Source organism: Hipposideros armiger, unplaced genomic scaffold (assembly GCF_001890085.2).
Source record: "Hipposideros armiger isolate ML-2016 unplaced genomic scaffold, ASM189008v1 scaffold_43, whole genome shotgun sequence".
Lineage (NCBI taxonomy): Eukaryota > Metazoa > Chordata > Mammalia > Chiroptera > Hipposideridae > Hipposideros > Hipposideros armiger.
In genome coordinates this window covers 2681503-2694002 of record NW_017731393.1, presented here as the reverse complement: position 1 = coordinate 2694002, position 12500 = coordinate 2681503, and the positions used below count along the sequence as shown (strand labels likewise).

Genomic DNA, 12500 nt, shown 5'->3' with positions numbered 1-12500 from the left:
CCTTCTCTACCCAGCCTCCTCCTGCTCCCTCAACTCTGCATTTCCAATGCATCTCCAAATCCTGCAGCTTGAGCTCCTAATTATATGTTGAACTCCTCCCAAAGTAACCTTCCTGTCAGGGGAAGCTGACCACTTTCCTCCTCCATTTGAAACCTTTCAGGGTCCCTCCACTAAGCTGGGACACAAGGCACAGTCTCTGGGTCCAGGTGCCCTAGATTCAAATCCCAGCTCCGCCACTGCCCTGTGTGACCCAGGTGAGTCAGTTATCCTCTCTGCGCCTCTGGTTCAGCACCTGTAAAATGGGCATGACAATAGCTTCCTCACAGGGTTGCTAAGAGGCTTAAATTGGGAATGGCCCAGGACAAGGTCTGGCACACAGTAACTGTTTTATACATATTTGTTAAAGTAAATCAATAACTTTCTAATTTTCCTTTCGATTTCTTCTTTGACCCATGGGCAATTTTTTCAGATGTTTCCAAATATTTGGAGGTTTTCCAGATGCCTTTTTGTTACTGATTTCTAATACTTAATTCCACTGTGGTCAGAGAACATTCTTTGCATGATTTGAATTCTGTCAAATTTATTGAGACTTATTTTATGGCCCAGAATATGGTCTATCTTGATAAATGTTCTGTACACAAAATAATTATGCTGAGGGAAAGATGCCAGTCATTTACATAATATTTTAGAAGACGCAGACTAATCATCAGTGTTGCCCTTGGGGCGGGGCTTGCGGAGCGGGAGGAAGGGAGACGGGGACAGGAGGACACTATGGATGATGGGCAGGTCACTGGCTTGTTTGCAGAGACGGTTTCACACGTGCATGCCTGTGCTGTACATACCGAACTACTTTAAACGTGTGCCGTTTATGGCATGTCAATTATACCTTATAAAGCTGCTTTTTAAAAACTGACATCGTTCAGCAAAGACCTAGGAGAAATATTCAGATCCAGTTGTATAGAAAAATTCAGGGGTTCATACTTTGTAAAGAGGCACAGTTGGCTTGGAGAAGGATGGTGTCAGTTAAAGCATGGGTGGCGGCGAGATTGTAAGCCCTGTCCCCACCATCATTGGCTGTGTGACTTTGAGCAAGCTAGTCAGCCGCTCTGTGCTTCTGTCTCCTCACCTCTACAACAGGGGTGATTGTAGTTAGGATGTGGGAAGATGCCACAAGCTAATCTCATGGAAGCCCTCAGCGCAGAGCAGGGATGGATGCTGTTGTCTTGACAGCGAGTGGGGAGCCGGGGCGACTGTGCAGGCAGCCGAGAACCACCAGGATGCCACCAGTCCTGCACTGGCGCCCACCTGCCGGGACTGGGCTCACAGCTAGACAGGGAAGGGGAGGGGCTGAGTGTGGCCCCAGAGGAAGTGGTGAACTGAGCGCAGGAAGGTGAGTGACTGGGCCAGCCCTCTGTTCCTGGCCATGTGTGTTTCAGAGATGGCCCTAAAACAGATTTCCCCAGAGCCAACCAGTGTTCCCATAGACTAGTTATAAAATTGGGGATACTCTGCTACCCAGTGTGTTCTCTGCCTGGCAAGTTTTTTTTTTTAAAGACAATTATTCAGCGTCATGATCAGACTATTACATTTAGCAATCCATAGCATGGGTACAAAAAAAAAATCTACATGAAAACCCTTTGTTGGAAGGCTGTACACTTTCCACAGAGCAGGAACTAAAATAACCTGTCACACAATGAGGCACAAATACAGACCTCGAGGTTTTCATCCATTCCCACGAGTACTGTCTAAAGCATGGCTTCTTTGTAGCAGCGAGGCCTCGCCGCCACTGTGCTTGGCTGAATTCACAAATCTGCTGTAACCTGTGACTTGCCTGTCACTTCTCTGGCTCTCTTCCTGCTAAGCTTTGTTTCGTGGCAGCAGTTAAAACCTTCTGCCACTGCCATAGCTGCTGCTGCTGGACCCACCACAGCCGCCTTGGTTTCGTGGTCTGCCCTCCACCACCACTGGGGGCCAGAGCTTCTGCCTCCCAAGTTTCCTTCTTTTAGGGTCCAAACTTTGAAGATTGATTGTTGTACGTAATTGCCAAAATCATTGTAGCTTCTGCCACCTCTGTAATGGCTTCCATCGTGACCAAACCCATGATAGCCATCCCCACTGTCACCATATCCTCCACCACCACTGTCACCAAAGCTGCCTCAACCACTGAAGTTTCCGCCAAGAGCAAAGTTGTCATTCCCACCAAGACCACCTCCTTGACCACCACCGAAGTTTCCAGAACCACTTCAACCTTTGGCTGCATGAAGCACTAGCCATCTTCAGCTTAGATAGGGCTTTCCTTCCTTCACAGCTGGGGCCATTCACAGCATGGTGTTTTTGAATGACAATCGTGCCTACAGAGTCATGGTCACATAGGTTACAAAAGCAGAGCCTCTCTTCTTGCCACAGCCTCTTTCTTGTCAGTCGTGATTTCAGTCACTCAGTTTTCCCACACTGTTCAAAGTCATCTCTTAGGCGATATTCTCCAGCGTCTTCTTCAATACCAACAGAAAGCTTTCTCGTAGTTAACTGGGCAGCAGGTCTTGGAGAATCTTTTGACACAGACCTCTGATTCTACAACTCGTCATGCCCCTGCATGGCCTTGCTTTCATGGCTGCGTTCACTCCTCCACAGTGGCATAGGTGACAGACCTAAAGCGTCTGGAGCACGTGGTGTTTGGGCTTCTCATCACCACACAGCCTGGGAGCGTTCCCCATTGCTCAGAACAGCTCCTCAGACCCTCACTGGTTGTTTCAAAGCTCAGACCTCCAATGAAGAGCTTCCGCAGCTGTTCAGGTTCTTTGGGAGATTCTGACTTACACATGACGACCACGGGAGGGGATACTTCAACGATGCTTCGGAGGCGTCCACTGATAGAAAGGAGTGATTCAACGTATCTGCCAGCCTACCTTTGGCCTCACTTTTTCATTTCCCTGGCAAGTTTTAACCCATGCTTCAGGGCCCAGCTTGGGTGGCCACTCCTGGCGGTCCATTGGCTTACCACATGCTGCCACCAGAAGGTGGCCCGGTGAACACCCCCCGCGGTTCCCCCCTACCAGCACTGAGTGTGGCAGAAAAAAACGTTTGGCTATTTTGATAGAGGAAACAGTGTCTTGTGTAATGAGCACCATTCATTTAATGCCTAGTTCCTGAGAGCCCGAGTCCAGGAGCTGGGGTGCAGTGGGCAAGAAATCGGGTCAGTGTCCTTATGGTGGAGATGAGTCCACACAAATGTATAGGTTTGTAAAGTGACAAGTGCTGGGAGGGTGTGGGGGTCCTGCTCAGGGTGGGTCTCCTGGAGGCGTCTTTGAGAACGGACGAGTGTGGCGGGGGTGTGGGAAGGGCATCCAGGAGAGAGAATGGTGTTTGCAAGGTGAAATCTAGAAGGCATACTAGGAGTCAGCAGGGAGGAGAGAGAAGCGAGGTGGAAAAAGAAACGGAGGCTGTGGAAAATCCCCTCCATGTAACAATGGTGGGGTGGGGGACAGAGCCCGAAGGGGCAGGGGGTGGCCGGTGTAGCCGAAGCAAGAGGCAGGCGGGTGCTAAATCCTGCAGTTCCCTGGGCCAGGGGACTCCATATGTGGCCCGAGGATCATTGGAGGCCTACCCAGGAGCCCCTGTCAGACCTGCATGCACTCTGACCATGGTGTGGATGAAGTTGGGACCAGGGAGACCCGAGGAGGGCCTGCACCTGCAGAGCTGGTGGGTGGAGATGGGGAGCAGGCTCGGGAGACACCGTGGAGTCCGCAGGGTCCTGCGGTCACCATGGGGGAGCCGTGGCTGATTCAGGATCATCTGTGTTGGGCCTAAACGTTTGTGGGGCGCCCGGGTGAACTTGGTGGGAGGGATGGATGGGACGGAAGGGAACCAGACGCTCTTGGATAGGTGTAGGATGTCCTGAGGACAGCAGTCTCCTATAGCCCAAGAGCTGGGAACTGGGAGGGAGAGGGAACCGGGTACAGGAGGCTGGCTGGCGAGGGGGTGCAGCGTGGGGGGCCTGGGTGATGGAGCTCTCAGTCACATCCCCCTACTATCCTCGCTGCTCTCTCTTGCAGGAACCCCAGTCTGTGTCTCTGGCTCTGAGTTGGGTCGTGTGCAGGTGTGCACTGAGCCTTTCCCCCCACTGCAGGAGGACTCTCAGGCAGCACCCTCAGGAGCTTATATTCAGGGTGTAATAGTGCGGTGCAAACTATAAACATGCAGACGAGGAATGGGACCAGAGCAGGCCGGCTCTTCAGTTCTAAAGCAACCAGCAGTCCTGGCCATGAACTCAAACTTCTTCCCAGAAGCACCACCATTTACCCTTGAGCTCACCTTCAAGCCTTGTGAGTCATCTTTGACTCATCCCTCAGCCCCCACATTCTATCAGCTGCCGAGTCTGATGGATTCTTCCTTTAAAATGTCCTTTCTCTCCATGCTCAGGGTCCCTCCCTGATCCAGGCCCTGCAGCCCCCATATCGTGGCCACCTTCAGCTGGCTCTCGCTGGATTTATCTGCCCACTTCCCAGTGCAGAAATGCCAGGGCTCCCAGGACACCAAGCCAGCAGCCCCTCTCCGGGTGGCAAACCCGTGGGCCCAGCGCATCCACCGCTGGGCCCCTTGCTTCTCCCCATCTACACGCCTGACCTCTGTCTCCCGGGCCTGGAACGGGGGCTGCAGACACCGCCAGCCTTGCCCACAACCCCGCTGTCCCGAGGAGGAGGCACCTCTGTCAGCCCTGAGCAGGTGGCCTGGAATTTAAGACTACAGCAGAGAAATTGATAGGGAAGGAGGAAGAACAGAGGAGGAAAGTGGTGGGGGCGGGGGAGGGGGCGTGCACCGAGAACCCGCAGCCCTATTCCGTGGCTTTGTTGCAGCCCCGCCCCTGCACTCAGCCCCTCCCCAGCCCAGGCTGCGGGAAAGGTCCGGTCCCGGCACAGCAGCGCCCTCTGCCTCAGGTCCGGCATCTTCACAGCGCCCTTCCGTTCGTTCACTGTGCAAAGGCTGTGGCAGCAACTCAAGGGCTTTCCGGTCTGGCCCTTGATCTTCTCTCCAGACCCTTCTCTGTCCGCTCGCTGTTGCTCCCCAAACGCGCTTAGAACCTCAGGGCAGGTCCTCCACCTTTACCACCCTTCACCTCTTCTCCAGGTCGACACTTGTTTACCAAGCTCCCCTCAACTTGGAAATCACCTCCAGTGGCCCAATTCCCTCTAGATGCCTCCTTAGCCCAGGGGGCCAAATTGAAATTAGGCTTTGTCTTCCTCACCTCTTTAGCCCCCAAAACCTGGCTCAAGACCCAGCACGTGGCAAGAGGCCTTCTCCGTGGGGAGTGAAGGATGCAGTACAGGAAGTCCTCACTTAAGTTATTGATTGGAAACTGTGACTGAAAGTAAAACAGCGCAGTATAAGGAAACCAGTGTTACCAGAGGCTAATTGATATAAACAAGAGTTAAGTTCCTTCTGCATTTTTCTGGTCATAAAAACACCACCAAGCTTCTAAATGAAGACCCAAAACACTTCTAATATTCAACACTGAAATAAACGTGAGCTATACAGACATTTAAGAAAGATAAATAAAAACAAATAAGATAAGCTTATTCCAGGTCAGGGTCACAGTTGGCTGGAGCCAGTCCCTGGCAGCTCAGGGCACAAGGCGGGACCACCCTGGACAGGACGCCCTTTCACGCAGGGACACTCACACCCACACCCACTCACACTGGGACGCCATTCACTCACGTGCACATCTCTGTGATGTGGGAGGAGACCGGAGTCCCGGAAAAAACCCACGCAGACCTGGGGAAACCGTGCACACTGCACAGACAGGGGTCCCCGGCCGGGAACCGATTTTTATATTCTCATCAATGTCAAAATGAAACCACGCTGAACGAAACGACCTGATGGAGGACCTGATGTATGTGTTTCAAGGCACAAGGTGGAACCCTTTGGCGCGAAGGCAGTGGTTAACATTTGGCGCCATCTAGTGGCCAGTTGATAGTTTCTGTTTCGGGACCTCCAACTGGAAATGGCTTTGATGTTTAAAGAGAGATTTCGTGTTTTCTTCTCATGAACAGAATTCGGAGAGATAATTATGTGAGCTCCAGTCTAGATCACCACTATTAATGTCTCACCCTGAAAAGCTCATGGCAAAGCTTCCAGCCTTTCTCTGAGGAGCAACAAAAATGTTTGTGTAAGAGAGTGGAAGGAGGCAATTTTTTGAAATTAAAATATGGTGTGTGGGCCAGTGGAGTGGCTCAGTTGGTTAACAGCTCGCTCAAGAGTGCGAGCTCTGAGCAACAGGGTCGCTGGTTCGATTCCCAACCTGAGCTGAGTTGCTGCTGAGCCGCCAACAGGTGGCAGGATGGCTCAGCTAAGAAAAAAAAAAGTGGTGTGTGTGTGTTTCACTGCTAAAATCCCAAACATGAAGAAAGACTGGCAGGTAAATCCGCAAATTTTGAATAATCTGAGTCTTAAGATGGAGCGTTAGGGGTGAGTGTGTCCAGTCTCCTTAGGATCTTGCCTGGGATCTCAAGGGGTGGTGGCCATAAAGCGGGGGACGGGGGGTGCCCAGAGGGGCTGTTGATCCTCACGTACACTGAAGGTAGAGGGAGGTGGGTCAGAAACAAACTTGCGGTGGGGGGTGTGGGGGTGTGGGGGGGAGTGGGTGGACGGTGGGGGCATGAACGGGCACAATGGCTCTGGCTGGCTTAGGAACTGAGTTTCATTCCATCTGAACTGAGCCAGGGCTCTGTCAGTTAGGACTCTGCCCATGTGGCCAGCTGACCAGGTGGTGGGAAGCTTGGTCTGGCCACCTTGCCACAAATGGGGTCGTTATATTTGGTGCTGACTCACAGGTTCCTGAGCTGGGCCTGCCAGCCCCTCCATCACCTGGTCCTACCGCTTCTCCCCCGCACCTGCAACCCTGAAGTAAAGCCCCGCCCCCAGCATCCTATTCGCCCCTGCGATTGCTCCTGCTTCCCTTCTAAACCTGCCTGGAAACGCCCACTCCTCTTTTCAGACCCAGATCCACGTTACCTCTTTTCTGCCACCCCCAGCGAGAGGAGGTGTCCGCTTCCTTGTCCCTCTTTTGTTCCACCGCTGCCAACTTTGGGGCATTACTTCTTTTTAAGCCTCAGTTTCCTCATCTGGAAAATAGGGGTAGGGGTGGGACAGTTGGACGAGGTTCCATCTGTCATAGTTTGGTTCTAAATTCTTTCACTCGCGGGCAGGTCCACTGGGGTCGAAGTACGTTATTAAATACAACTGAGCAGTGGACGAGTTACCGGAAACTTGCACACATTGCAAACACCCTGGACGTTCTCCGAAGTTAGCGCAGAAAAGCGTTATGTGAATGTTTTCTTAACTGACTGTGTCTCAATGAGTGTGCTGTGGTAAATCATAATGCTAATAAACTCAGGTATAGTTTAGGTTGCCAATGGATATATAATAGCCAATTTTAATTTCTAAGCTATTTCAGTGTAGTATGCTGACTAGATGCTGCCTATAAATTCAGAGCCCTTTCAGCACCTTTGCATTTCATTTAAAAACAGGGTAAGTAAATCCAACACTGCATTTCAGTCAGCATTCAATCTTGTCCAAATGAACGCAAGTAGCGGATTAAACCTGACGCGTGCATGAAGGGGCTGTTGAAGAATGAGGGGGTCTGTGTGCGCCACCTTCCGGGTGAGGCCGGGCACTTCACCAATCACCCCTGTGCCCACCACCCAGCCGTGGAGGCCCAGCCTGTCCTGCAGTTCTCACAGGGGCCTTGGCATTCGGTCATTAAGGGTATCTCTTCTAATTGCTATTTTAAAAATCTGTAAGTAAAATAATTATTTAAAAATCTCCCCTTTGAAACAGAAGACCAGGGGAGCCACCAACTTCTTTCCTTTTTGAAGGACGGCAGCAGTGAGGGGAGCTGGTCCCACAGCCAGTGAGCTCAGGGTGCAGGCCTACTGTTTCCATCACCCAAGAAGAGGGATGGGAATCTTACTGGCACCTGTGCTTAAGATACGGAGCGTGACCAATAACGTTGCTGTGCTCTGCTTTACCTCACGTGTGCATGTGAGTCCTTAGACGACAGATGTGTTTGAACGTAAATAAATATCGCATGTATTCTGTGACTTTTTTTTTGCTCAACACTATGTGTGTGGAATTTATTCATACCGACGTGCATAGCTGTAGTTTCTTCTTTTTTCCTGATGCATACTATTCTACTACATAACTATATGTCAAGTTGTGTATCTGCTGTTGGTAAATATTTCCAGATTTTTGCTGTTATAAACAGTGCTGCTGTGGACATTCTAGTAACTCTTCAACTTTAGCAGATACATCCAAATTGTCCTCACAATAGTGTTGTCAGCTGGCATTCCCGGCAGGAAATGAGTGCCTCTCGCCCCACTAACACTGGGTACAACATATCAAAACAATGCATTTTTTTTCAATCTGGTGGGTGTGCAGTGGTAACTCACTGTGAGTTTAATTTGCATGGCCTTGATTTTCATGTCTTTACTGCCCATGGGTTTGCAGCCCGCTCTATCATCGGGCTACGTGACCCTGGGACATGACTTAACTTCTGTGTGCCTCAGTTTCCTCACTTGAAAAGTTCCTCTCCAGAGAAACTAACCAGCTGAGACTCTGACACTGGGGAGTCCTCCAAGAAACTGCGGGGTCCTTACCCACAAATCACAAAACTTCAATCAGCGTTTTAGTACCCCCCTTTCTCATCCAAATTACCACGTGCTGGACACTGCACTGGCTGGGGGCTGTGACACAGAGACGGTTAAGGAAAGGCCAGTGACTGCCTGTCCATCTGCTCTCCACCATCCAAAAGGGGGTTCACATCCCTCTCCTGCTGCTCCCCTCATTCTCGTTCTGTGGCTGCATGAGATACACATGTATAATCTTTGCTATCATATATGTGGGGCTCCGGAAGGAACAGAGGTGAGTACAAATGTCCCACTCATGTGTCCAACCAGAGCCCAGAGGGATACTCCAAGGCACCAAGTGTGACTCTGTCCCTCCATGGCTTAACCCCTTCCAAGGTTCATTTTGACCTTCGGGTCAAGTTCAAGCCCCTTGGCACAGCCTGCCCAGGCCCTGCCTACATGTCCCCGCTCCTCTCCTGCCACCACCGCTCTCCCAAGATCCAGTCAGTCCAAAGCCCTCCGCCCCTGCCCATGTCCTTTCATGCTTTTGCTTGAGTCCTCCTCCCTGAGCTGGTCCCCAAGGTGTGGCTCATGAGCTGTGTCTCCCGGGGACCCAGGGAACTGTGCTGTCACCTCTTTTCTCCACAGCACTTTTTCATGGTGTGCTGTGGCCCTGTGTGGCGACCATCTGTCAGGTGCCCTCCAGGTAGGGACCCGGTCCCCTCTTGGGCAGTGCCAGGGCCCAGAGGGAGGAGATGCCAGTGCAGTGGAAGGAGAACGGGCAGACAAGGGAATTAGCAATAAAGAGAATAGCCCTGCTCGCCATCTGCGGCCTCCCAGGGAGGGCTGGGTGGCTGGTTACCTTTGCTGGAAATGTTTAGGACAGTAATCTTAAACCTTGCCACTTACCACTAGCAGTATAAACAGCATGCATGGTGGCTGGTGCGCGTGGAGCCCGGTAACGCTGTGACAGAGCGCAGGGACCTGGAAGAAGCGCCGTTTTCAGAGACAGACTGGAGCGTTGGATCCAGACACACAGGTCTGTCTGACACGGGACAGGCGGGCCCCTGGGTACCAGTGAACAGGCACCCTCCTGAGAACACACACGCAATCGAGCCGAAAGGACCAGTCAGGACAGGAAAGGCAGGTCCAGTGAGACGGTGCCAGGGCTTCTCCAGGTGGAAGGAAGTGCTTGAGCCAATAAAACAGCCACGGGCGGCTTGCCTTGGGATGGTGGCACGCAAGCCACCCAGACACAGCTGGCACCAGCACGGACAACGCTGGCTGAAGGAAGGGCTGAGAGCAGCTTTGTGGGGGCTCTCCTGAATTAGATAGAAATCCATCTAACACCACACAACACCTGCCATGTGCCGGGCCCGGTGGGGGCACAGGGCGAACGCGACCTGTCCCTGCGGGACATGCCGGCTTCCTTACACTCTCCCTGTAGCTGTCAAGTGGATGAAAACACGAGGACTGTTCTCTTCATGTGTGGAAAGGCAGCTTGGGAATCTGAACGAGGTCTGAAAGGCAGATGGAGTCAGGGTCCAGGGAGCTGCGTGACCTAAAGGACGCGCGAGCTCAATCCGACTCCCATTCCCGGGGACGGTGGTGCTTGCTATTGGCCTGGGAAACCGAGCCCAGCGCTGCTTTCCAGGCTCCGGGCAGAGCTGCGTCAGGACGCAGGCGGGTGGCACCGGAGAGGCTCAAGTTCCCGCTGGCTTCCAGGTGGGTGTCTCGGCCATGCCCCTTGAAAGTCCCTCAAGAAGGTGTCTCACTGGGGCCTGACAGGTCCCCTCTTCAGAGATCTGTCACAAAGGTTTTCCTGCAGCCCAGAACTGGACTTGGTTCTTCTTTGAGCACCGGATGGGGGGGCTAACTTGATTTTAGGGGCCACGTTGTATGAAAAGCGAGGCTCTTTGCTCACTGAGTCCCCTGAGGGCGTGGCCGATGAGGACGAGGGCTCTGGGCACAGCGGTGGGCACGATTCCTGCACTAGCCAGACGGCGCGTGTGCATGTGTGTGCGTGTGCGTGTGTGCACGCAGACCTCAGTACGCTCAACGCATCAGTGATGTGAGTCCCTGTAAGTCACAAGCTTCCCTACTCTGTACGGAAGGGCCCTGGAACCAGAAAACCTGGGTTCACACACTTGTCTTGTGAGGGTTTCTCCTCATTAGTCAAACGGAAATAACAATAGCTACTTCCTACGATTATTTGGGGATCAAATTAGATGAAGCTCAGGAAGTGGGAGTGGGTTTTGGGTTGGTAACATGCCACCCTCGGGTGGTCTGAGAGTCCCGTGTTCTCGGAAGCAGTACGGTTCTTACAACCTCTTAGGAAGGGCCATGGCTTCTCATGAAGGAAGTTGCCTCTGTGGACAAGCCACTGTCACAAGGTGGGGTTTTCCCCAAGGAACGAAGGCAGGCTGCCTGGAGCAGGAGCTGCAGCTGCTCAGGACTAGGAGAGGAAGGGACGGCCTCTGCCCTGGGGTCCAAGGAAGGGATCCTGGGCAAAGGCTGGCTCTTGGCACAGCAAGTGGCCATGGGACATGCCTTGAGGAAAGGACGGCCTGTGCCTGGGCCAACAGAGCTGTTGGGGAGAAGCAGTGTGCACGAGCACAGCTGGGAGGCGTGGAGCTGGGCGGGAAGACGGCCTGTGGAAGAGGCAGGGTCGAGTCTGGAAGGCCTGGGACTGCACACGGGGAGCGTGGCTCTCTGACAGGGATAGTGGCAGCAGGGAAGGCCATGTGGAGAGCTTGGTGGCTCGGTGGACTTGGGATTTGAGGGTGACCAGCCTGGACACAGGGAGACAGTTAGAAAGCTGCCGCAAGTTTCCCGGTGGAGCAGGGGCAGTCCGAGGACAAAGTGTCTGACATGCTCACTTACATCGCATCCCTGCAGGGCGTGAGCAGAGTCTGGCTGCTCTAGCTCCTTGTTTAGAAGCGGACCTTCCAGTCAATGACTCTTGACCTCTGAAAGCATCTGCCCACACAACTACTCAATTGCTCCTGGAAGTTTTTTGCTGTTTTCATAGCAATGGATATCAAAATTCGTTTCGGTCAAAGTAGTTCACTGGCTTTTGACTTTCAGAGCAGAAACGAGCCACCATTTAATCAAGAGCCTTTTGTTCTGTCAGCTAATATCAAGTAGGGAGCTTCTTTAAAAAGAAACCCTGATTATAGCATCATGAATAACCATGATGGAGAGGAAGCGGGGGAGCAGCCGTGGAGGCCAGCTTGCCAGCCCGTGCAGCTCGGTGTTTGAGAGGATGACAAACTACAGGTGAAGCAAAGCAGAATCAGGGATGCGTCCTGGAAAACGACACAATCCTGAAAAATACTGTCAGGAAGACTGTGCTGTGGTTTGCCAGACATTCTAAGGAAAACAAGAAGGTCTTTGAAGTTCTTCTTAGAGACAGAACAACAAAGAAGGGATAGATCCACTGCTTAGGGGGCGATACAAAGTAGAGTGACACTCGGAGGCAGAGGTACGCACCCTCCCGTACAGAAGGGCTGCTGCCGTTTCTAGGGATTTCGGCAAAGGACAGGTCATGTCTCCCGGTAAACTCAGCCCTTTAAGAGGGCCTGCGGATGGGGACTCTGGAAACTAAGGTGACACAGATGGGGCAGGGGAGCAACCAGTCATAGCACACTCATTTCCATGTGGAAGGACTTCAGCTTCAAGAACTAGAGAATTCTTAACCTTTTGGAGGTAATCGTTTCCTGTGGCTGCTGTAACAAATTATTAAAACAACAGACTTAAAACAACAGAAATTGGGCCGGCCGAGTGGTGCGATGGTTAAGAGCTGGCTTGGGACGCCAGAGGGCCCCGGTTCGGATCCCACATATGAGGGCCAGTGACACTGCCCTCTACAGCTAAGAT

General features: G+C 52.4%; 1 long non-coding RNA gene across 1 annotated transcript in view; it reads right to left on the bottom strand.

Annotated features, from left to right (window-relative positions):
- Positions 1 to 4946: 4946 nt before the first annotated feature.
- The window catches only part of LOC109380980 (uncharacterized), a 40847-nt gene continuing 33293 nt past the window's right edge, over positions 4947 to 12500 (bottom strand). The window contains exons 2-4 of the long non-coding RNA XR_002123592.1: positions 9531 to 9605; positions 7009 to 7118; positions 4947 to 5359 (exon numbers count right to left, since the gene is read on the bottom strand). This is a non-coding gene — a long non-coding RNA (uncharacterized LOC109380980). The remainder of the gene's footprint in view (positions 5360 to 7008; positions 7119 to 9530; positions 9606 to 12500) is intronic.